The sequence below is a fragment of the Balaenoptera borealis genome (genome assembly GCF_965194805.1).
Source record: "Balaenoptera borealis genome assembly, chromosome: 4".
NCBI lineage: Eukaryota > Metazoa > Chordata > Mammalia > Artiodactyla > Balaenopteridae > Balaenoptera > Balaenoptera borealis.
The window spans coordinates 124756025-124766406 of record NC_138861.1 but is presented as its reverse complement, the minus strand read 5'-3'; the positions used below and the strand labels follow the sequence as shown (position 1 = coordinate 124766406).

General features: G+C 38.0%; 1 pseudogene across 1 annotated transcript; it reads right to left on the bottom strand.

The window, feature by feature from the left end:
- Positions 1-23: 23 nt before the first annotated feature.
- LOC309627605 (pterin-4-alpha-carbinolamine dehydratase pseudogene) lies at positions 24-5777 on the bottom strand (annotated as a pseudogene). Its single transcript has one exon. The product of its transcript is annotated as a pterin-4-alpha-carbinolamine dehydratase pseudogene (transcript).
- Positions 5778-10382: the final 4605 nt, after the last annotated feature.

Sequence of the window (10382 nt, the reverse complement as noted above, 5' to 3'; positions counted from 1 at the left end):
CCTGTGATCACTGAGATTTTTTTTTCACAATTCCACGTATAAAGTTTAGCTTAAAATTATTACCAATTTTTTTTCATAATTGTTACTAAAATACTTCTTAGTGTATTTAGAGCAAAAGGAAGGAAGAACCAACATTTCCAAAATGTTCAATGATAGGCTTAAAACGGCCATTCTTACTGTGCATTGTGGGGAAAAAGAGGAGGAGTTCATGCTGAGCTACTGTGATGACTAATGAAATTTTTATTCTTTTCAATAAGAAGAGCTTTAACAATTAGGCTGTGTTATAATGAAATGTTCATTTGTCCAAACTCTGATTCCTGGTCCATCAATACCTCTTTGTGAGAGGTACATCCCTAAAATATGCCTTTGTCTTGAATGGAATGCAGCCAGAGGCGTTTAGTGCAAGGACTCTCAGCAAGGCAGCCTGAAATGAACAATGGGCTTCAGAAAAGCTAAAATTAAAATGTATATATATATTTTCTGTACCATGTGTTATTCATTAGTCAGATATTCACCTGACTAAATATCTAAAACAATGAGTAAAACTTCACATTTTAATATGATCATAAATAAATGTTTAAAAATCCAAATTGTAAGGGAAGTATATTTTACGTTCTCCATATCCGTATAAAGGACATCTGGAAAATACTTTTTTGTTGTATAGTTTTAAGGGATTTCAGTTCAAAACTATCTAATGATTTTAAATAGCCCACACTTTCCTAGACATATTTTCGGTTTTATAATTTGATAATAAGTGTTCACTTTTCCCCCTTATGTTTCTAATGCAGCTGGAATCGATTGGGATCTATTTTAATCACTTTCTTGTTCTTGTACTACTTCATCTCCTCTCATTACTATTTAACATTTAGGGAGTGCCAACAAAATGTTGGGTCTGTATTAAATATGACCTTAGTCACAGTGGGCTCACATTTCCAACACGACAGGAAAGGACGTTGTATTTATAAAGAATGTACATAGCAGAGAATGGAAGCGACATGATAATAATTGGGGGGATTTACGTTACCTGTAAGTTGATTCTGGTTCTTTTCATAGCTTGAGATAATTCCAAAATGTCACTGTTGGTGCTAAAGGGGGACATTTTAGCAGGGATGGCATTTGCGTAGAGTAGTGGAGACTGTCAGGCTCCTGGAGATGGAGAGAAGTGAGGCACAGGCAGAAGTGGAATCAGTGAGCAGCAATGACAGTAAGAAGGGTCCATGACACGACTCATTCATCTTACACTGTTTTATGGTCAACCCATGGCTTCACGGACACCTAAGGAGTCTTTGGTCTCTGTTCTGCCATCTTTATCTTCCAACCCATGTTAGAGCATCTAATGGGATACTGGAACCATTGGGCCTAATTATTTTCTCATGGACAATGCTTATGTTCTGTTTTCCTGCTCCTGGAATGAGATCCCACTTTTTGTGTCTAGGTAAGTTTACACACACACACAAACACACACACACACACATGCTCAGTGAAAGTCACCTGCTCTGAAAAACTTCTCTGGTATCTACAGTCTGATATAAATGTCCCTCATTTGAACTCTTATAGTATCTTGAGCACACTTGCATTCTTACATGATTATATGTGTTTTTTTTTTATTATATGTACCTTTAACATATGATTGTATCCTTTTTTATTTTTCTAAGTTTCTCTTAAAAATTATAAAATACTTGACAACAAGGAAAATCTCTGATTGAAATGCATATATATCTCTAGTGCCAAACACACTTCCTGGAGAGTGATAGACACTCTAGAAATGCTTATTTCTTCTTTCTGAAGAACAGAGGAGTGATATTTCTCATTCCATTTTTTTTTTTTTTGCCCCTTCCAGGTAATTTTTTAACTGTTAGAAAGATGTTCTAGGTGAAAGAGAAATAAAATTCCAGGTACTATGGCTTTAGAGGAGCTTTTGTAAAAGTGGAAGTGATTTTAAAATGATAAAAAGTGATTCGTTGCATTTATCAACACATAGTATATGTTACCAATGTCACCCATAAAAGCTGGTTACAGTGAAAAACTATTGCAGGTAAAACTAGCTTGTCTTAACAGGGTGTTTTGTAAAGCTTTTGTAAAATATCATCTCAGGCAGAATTGACCTAAACAAGGAACATGTTTTATCTTCAGAGATAATTTGCTTAGAGACATCATTGATAGAATAAGTAGTGCCTGCATATAATTATTGATATGGTCCTGAGAAGCTGCCAGCATCCATACTGGTCATTTCCTCTGCCCACCATCATGTTGAGATCATCATGAATCATTTTAGGCTAATGTTGTATCTACTAGGAGAGGTAACACTAGAAAGTTGACATTTCTCACTTGTTAACACCAGTGAGAGCTTTCTACTCACTGCTTTCTAAGAACTGTTTGCAAGAATGGGAGCAGAAGACAGGTTGTGCATTAAGAAGAGAAATGTGCAAAACCACAGAATCTGAAGTTTATCTTATAACAGCACTAGCTAGAAAATATTTGTGGGACTTTGAAAGACAGTCTCAATTCTTGGGGGGCTTTAATTGATCATCTATTTTATTGATCATCTTTTATTGGTCATCTCCAGGAGATGGAGAGAACTGAGGCACAGGCAGACATGGGAGCAGAGTAAAGGAGTGGAAATTTTGAACTTTATACTTCCATATTTCTTTTTTTTCCCAAGTGAAACAGTGGCTTTATTTGAGGCATAATAGCACATGCATGTCTGTCACATAGGATGAGGATGACTTTAGGGTTCTGGTTTCTAAGATCAGACCTTATCTTAGACACAGTTTCCATCACAGCTTCTTGGGAAATGAATCAGGAAGGGAGCAAGACACTGCCTGGAAAGAAATCGTTGCTGTCGCTGGAAAGTTGTAAAGCAAGAGAAGAACTTATTCAAATCAGTGTACATGTGAAAGAGCCCCAAGGAGGAAGAGAGTGGTGGGGGGAAAAGTGGTCTAAGTTCTGGTGTTGGCAGTGATGCTGGCCTTTTTCGATGGCAGAGACTTGCCTCTAAATGGAGGCAACAGGATCGACTTGTCAGTTTTGACTGCAGCAACATCTCGGGGCTCCCCAGTTACCTCTCTGGATCCCCAGTTCAGTCCCCCCTTTCCCCTGAAGAACTCAGAGAGGAAGGGCAGGGTCTATGTCATGGACACTGTTACTTGCTCGATGAAGCTGGCCAGATTTATGTCCAGTTCTGAAAGGCCCACACACTCATGAGTGCTCAGGGTGATGTGGGCCTTGTTGTAAATGTTAAACCATTCAGGATGGTGGTCCAGTTTCTCAGCCTGCAGGGCCACTCTCATCATGAAGCCAAAGGCCCTACTGAAGTCTTTGAAATGGAACTGCTAGAAGGTGACATCCTGGCCTTCTGGCTCGTTCCACCCCACGGCCCGCAGGTCTGGCAGCAGCTGGTCCTTCTCCTCAGCACTTAGCCTGTGTGCTTTGACAGCCATGCTGTGTGCAGCGTGGACGCCAGCAGCAGCGGGTGGCAGCGGAGGAGGCGAGCATGTCCTATAGTTCCATATTTCCAAGAGATACTTACCATCTAAATTTTTATAATAACTGAGAGAATAAAATGAAAGGTCCATACCATATCATTAGAAGGCTCTTGGGTGGGATGCTTTTTTTTTTTTTTTTTTGGTAACTCTCAACCTTTTGTTTTTTTTAAATTAATTTTTATTGGCGTATAGTTGATTTACAATGTTGTGTTACTTTCTGCTGTACAGCAAAGTGAATCAGTTATGCATATACATATATCCACTCTTTTTTAGATTCTTTTCCCATATAGGTCATCTACAGAGTATTGAGTAGAGTTCCCTGTGCTATACAGTAGGTTCTTATTATCTATTTTATATATAGCAGTCTGCATATGTCAATCCCAGTCTCCCAATTTATCTCTCCCTGGGTGGGATGCTTAATAGAGAACAAGATAGGCAAGGAAAAACACTTAAAACTAATAATTCAGAGTATGAGATAATGGGGTTAGGGTTAGTGTCTACTGGTTTCACACATTTTACAACTTTGTTTAAAGCTAGTAAGAGAGAGAAAATGGGGAATTACCAAAAGAAATTGAATGACAGGCACAATGGTGGATGGCCCTGAGAGCAATTAGAAGCTTGAAAGATTTCTGGAATAGTACATCTGAACCTTGACTATAAAAGAAATAAAAGAAAATGAAATGCTAGTGGAGTTCGGATTTAATAAACACATTTATCAGCTGCCTGAGGTTTTAGTTACAGAAACCTGTTTTACATAAAAATAACAATAATAATAACTAATAAATATTGGTCATTCTACTGAAAAGCACTTGCTAAGTACTCCTTTCATCCTCTCTGCCATCCTATAAGGTACATACACTTTTTATCAGCATTTTACCAATAAGGAAACTGACACACAAGAAGGTTAAATAATTTGTCAAAGTAAATGGTAAAGTGCATTTTGAGGCCAGGGAGTCTGATTCCAAATCAGAGTTGAACTCTTATCCATTAAGCTATAATACATTGATTAAAAATTATCTTAAAGTAGATCCAAAAAGAGTTCTTTAAAAACTCAACAGTGTTAAAATTGGTATAGATGATCTTATTTACAAAGCAGAAATAGAGACACAGATGTAGAGAACAAATGCATGATACCAAGGGGGAAGCGGGGGGGATGAATTGGGAGACTGGGACTGACACATATACACTATTGATACCATGTATACAATAGATAACTAATGAGAACCTATTGTACAGCACAGGGAACTCTACTCAATGCTCTGTGGTGACCTAAATGGGAAGGAAATCCAAAAAAGAGGGGATATGTGTATACGTAGAGCTGATTCACTTTGCTGTACAGTAGAAACTAACACAACATTGTAAAGCAACTATAATAAAAACTAAAAACAAATTCTAAACCAAAAAAAAAACAAAAGCAAAACCTCAACAGTGTTTTTAAAAGTGATGTTCTTGGAATGATGTAAAGCATGTGGAAGTTATTGTACTTCATCCCCAAGGTGTCTGCCAGTTCTTCCTGTTGTTGCTAATAAGCATCTGTTGTCCTAACCTGCTAAGGCGGAGGCAGAGTTTGCTCTGGACACAGCCATCTTCCCCTCCACCCACTTCCATCCTGTGGGCTGCAGCGGTCCTCTTGAGACGCTTGAGCCCTCCAGCCTGAAAGCTCTCTCTATCCTAGTAAGAGCAAGCCAGACGAGGCCCAACTAACTGGATGGGGATCTCTACACAGAAAAATGAAATGGACAGTATCTCTGTGTTTGTTCACGTTCCCTAAGACTCTGACACGGGACTTATTATGGTCACACGGACGAAGACATTACTCTCTCTGATGTCAGAGATTTAGGGCCCTGGCAGGCAACTCAACTCCCAGAATGGGGTTAAGACTCAGACTGCCCCAATTATCCATTCACCACTTTTTTTTTTTTTTTTTAGCTATGTAGCAACACATATATGGTTTTCTTTTTCTTTTTTTTTTTTTTAAATTTTTTAATTTAATTTAACTTAGTTTTATTTATTTATTTATGGCTGTGTTGGGTCTTCGTTTCTGTGCGAGGGCTTTCTCTAATTGTGGCAAGTGGGGGCCACTCTTCATCGCGGTGCGTGGGCCTCTCACTATCGCGGCCTCTCTTGTTGCGGAGCACAAGCTCCAGACGCGCAGGCTCAGTAGTTGTGGCTCACAGGCCTAGTTGCTCCGCAGCATGTGGGATCTTCCCAGACCAGGGCTTGAACCCGTGTCCCTTGCATTGGCAGGCAGATTCTCAACCACTGCGCCACCAGGGAAGCCCTATGGTTTTCTTTTAACAAAGGACAGACAAAGTATCAGGAGAAATATCTAATCATTACTAGAAACTTGTTGAGAATAAACTCACAAATAAAGCACATTTTAAAATTTACCCATTCACCATACCGTGATAAAACACTCCTTTAGAATTCTATGATTTTTTTGCCAGCATATTTTGGCAGTGCTTTCATGTACATCATATTCACAAAATCACAGAATTATACAACTGAAAGGCTCTTACACACTCTAGTCCTGTGCCTAAGATTCAGAGAGACTGAACAGCTTATGATGGACAGGCCTGCCAGTTCCAATTTCCACGTCCTTTCCATTATATCTCATTGTCTTGGAACTCTGACAGCTCAAAAAGGTAAATAGTGACAAGAGTTAACACAGAGTCTCAGACCACTTGAATTGTCAGATGGCATTGTGGCATTTTTTAAAACATTGTACTCTCTCTCATATATCAATAACCTGTTATCCATCACATAACTTCTTACAGTGAGACTTCCCAACTCATGGAACTTCAGTGAATACCCTTTTAGAAGCCACCCCTGAGAACTTTACAGTTTAGATTTGATTATAGTCAGTTTTGCATGTCTTCGTATCACATTATATGTCCTATCTTACCAAACTTCTATCTTACAGATACTCACCATATCTACTATTTTATATAAAACTCCCCTTAGTGCTTTGGTGTCCAGTTTTATGAAATCACTTTTTTAATAAATTACTGTTCCTTGGACAAGCCATGTCTCCCTAAGCCTTTTTGTTGGTTGTTTCTGAATTTAATCTGTGAAACACCCTTCCATTTTCTTCCCAAAGAGGCATCTATCACATTCCCCCATGCCCAGCGTGGTGCCTGAATGTGTACCTTAGAATCAGACACTTGCCTAAATATACATCTTAATAAGAAAGCCATAAATAAGTAATTGTTTTGGCCACTTTGGCAACTGCCTATTTCAACATGACCCAAATTCAGTATTCCCACAGACTTACCAAAAGAACAGGACCCTTTCTCTTGGACAACAGGATCCTTTCTCTCGCTAGAGCTTCAGGAGGATGTTTCAGAGATTAATAGGGTCCCTGCATCCCTGCAATTTGCTTGAATTAGATTAACGTAGTGATAACATGAAATACCAGCCACATCTTAAATAAGTTACTTCGTTTTCCAAATGCAGATCCAAATGCATGCTTAGATGAAGTCAGAGCCCATGTGGTTGGGCTTAAAAGATAAGGAAAAGGACTCTATCTATAGGATGTTTCTTCACCTGCTTGTAATTCTGTCTGAAATCTAACCTCTAATTTCGATTATTTTGAGTGAAGCAATAGATCTGTGCTCATCACGTTTGCCTTTAGAATATGTGATAGCAAATGATGCAGTCATTAAAATTAGCTATCTTTTGTCACTCCTTTTCCAATATAATAATTAAAACTAGCCTCTAACAGGTTGACATAGTACAAGTGGGAATAAATGAGAACTACGATGAGAGCCTGGGGTTTCTGGGGTATAAAATATGATGGAGGAGAGAAAAAAATAAGTGGGAAATGAAAAATTGTCAGACAATTCTCAGTCTGAAACTTTGCTTAGGACTAGCTGTGTTTCCCAAGGTTTCTAGAACATCTTGGAGTACAACCAAGACATAGGTGTTCCCTGCAGAACCTGAAACTTGGCTATGGGCATTTCCTTGGGCAAACAATACGGGTCTCTAGTCAGGAAGATCCTGAATTTTCAGAATTCATGCCAGACCAGGAAAAACTTCCCTCTTGCCCTTTGCCAGGGACTCAGTCCAAAGAAGGTGTAACATATTTTTCTTCTAAAAAGATGATTAAAAGAAATATGTGCTCTTTGAAGTCCAGTTAAGATACTGTGGGTTCTTATAGACTTCACACTGCTTATATACGTAGTTCAAATGAGCGGGCCAAAAGAACATCTCTCAACGAAAGGAAGATCTTCAGCCTGAGCAAAGCTGAGCGGCTTAATAACAATGACTTGGTACATAGATGGTTCATTATAAAGGTGAAAACTGCCAAACTCATCACTCTCTGTGCTGTAGTTATAACAGAAAGAAGTAGATTCAAAGTATAGGAAGTATGCGAAACATAAAGGAGAACATTTCACTAGTGGTAGGGCCTGACTGCAGCTCCCTTTCCTTGTTGTGATTCGCCAATGTTATGCCAAAGGATGATACTGAGTAATTGGGAAAGGTAGTTCACTAACGTTTATTTTAATCATTATTAACCTTCTAAACTGCAAAGATAAGAACTGTTTCCTAGTATTTCGTAATAAGGTAAACTATTTGTCAATGAAGTGATGTTAGCAAAGTACAGTGAGGTAAAAGATTATTTTAAAAAATATAGTGTATGTGTGTTTAATTTTTGCACATCTTCAAGCTAAATATATAAAAGCAGAGTTGCTGACAGAGGTCCAGTATATTCCCTTAGATGATTTCTGGAGCAATAGAATTCTAGAAATTCTATGCTAGAATCCCTATCACTCTTCCTTCTAATTTTACATAGTTTTGTTCTAGGTTTAAAAGGGTTCCAGCTAATGAGAATAGTGTTTGAACCTCAATTCACTGTTGCTTAGAAGGATATCTATTCTTATTAGCCCAGGGATGGGGGGATTATCCTCCCTGACTCTCCCAACCCTCTCCTCTAAACACATGTCTGTTCTCCCAATCAAATTTTAATTCAAATGAAATGTTTCTTCAGAATTGTCCATTCAATATACTTTGCTTATTATTTTATCCCTTTTCTCGATTTCACCTTTTTACTGTAGAAAAGCATTTGCTCTAGTCTACTTTTGAACTAAAAATTCAATAAAATCCAGTTTTTCACAGATGTAATAATTTAAATTTCTAAACCAAATTATATCTGAGGAGCAGGGAATTATAAAGCAGTGAGTTGGGAGAAACAGGGAAATTGAACATCACTAAACATCACTCAACATCATTAATTATTACAGAAATGCAAATCAAAACTATAATGAGGTATCACCTCACACTAGTCAGAATGGCCATCATCAAAAAAATCTACAAACAATAAATGCTGGAGAGGGTGTGGAGAAAAAGAAACGCTCTTGCACTGTTGGTGAAAATGTAAATTGATACAGCCACTATGGAGAACAGTATGGAGGTTCCTTAAATCTAAAAATAGAACTACCATATGACCCAGCAACCCCACTACTGGGCATATACCTGGAGAAAACCATAATTCGAAAAGATACATGCACCCCAATGTTCATCGCAGCACTATTTACAGTAGCCAGGACTTGGAAGCAACCTAAATGTCCATCATCAGAGGAATGGATAAAGGAGATGTGGTACATATATACAATGGAATATTATTCAGCCATAAAAGAGAATGAAATAATGCCATTTGCAGCGACATGGATGGACCTAGAGATTGTCATACTGAGTGAAGTAAGTCAGACAGAGAAAGACAAATATCATATCATATTATATGTGGAATCTAAAAAAATGGTACAAATGAACCTATTTACAAAACAGAAATAGAGTCACAAATGTAGAAAACAAACTTATGGTTACCAGGGGTAAAGGAGGGGAGGGATAAATTGGGAGACTGGGATTGACATATGCACACTACTATATTTAAAATAGATAACTAGTAAGACCCTACTGTATAGCACAGGGAATTCTATTCAATACTCTGTAATGACGTATATGGGAATAGAATCTAAAAAAGAGTGGAGATATGTATGTGTATAACTGATTCACTTTGCTGTACAGAAGAAACTAACACAACATTGTAAATCAGCTATACTCCAATAAAAATTAATTTAAAAAATGCTAAAAAAATTAAATAAATACATTTCTAAACTAAATTATATCTGAGGAACAGGGATTATAAAGCAGTGAGTTGGGAGAAACAGGGAAATTGAAATGGTTTGTGCATCCAAAGTATTTGCCTTGAAGCTATCACCACACCTGACTAGATCCACACTCATGACAGGAGTAGCAGGGGGTGTATTTTGAGTAGTTAGACAACTTACTCATTCAGCTCTGCTTATAAACTAAGAGTGCTTCCATTTTTAAACTTAAAGGAAATTTTGAGTGAGTTCTCGACAAATACTAGTAGTTTTCTTCTTCAGAACTCACATTCATCAAAGAATACTATCACAGCTAAAAAGAAATGATCAATAAGTTAACAAAAATAATCCAATATTAAATTCATTTTTTTCTTTCAGACTTACAGAATCCAAGGTCTTATTTCTCACATTCAGATATATGACAAAATAAATGCAAAATATCAATGTTTATAAAGAGTATTAGAGACCATTGATCCCCTAGAATCTGTTCTGTTCTTCTTCCATAGGAAAGAAGAGTTAAAACCATAGTAGTTCACTCAGAGCTACTCTTTCTCACCAGCCAGAGGAAACATGTGACTGAGTTCTCACCAATGGGATGTTAGCAGAAGGCACTGTGCCACCTCCAGGCTGGGTCTTACCACACCACGAGTGCTACTTTGTACCTCCTCTCTTCCCACTGGGGGAACTGGACATAATGGCAATCAGACGTCAATGTGCAGATGAGGACAATGCCCCGGAGGATGGTAGAGCAAGCCCTACTCATCAGCATCTCTGGGTGACGTCATAAAGT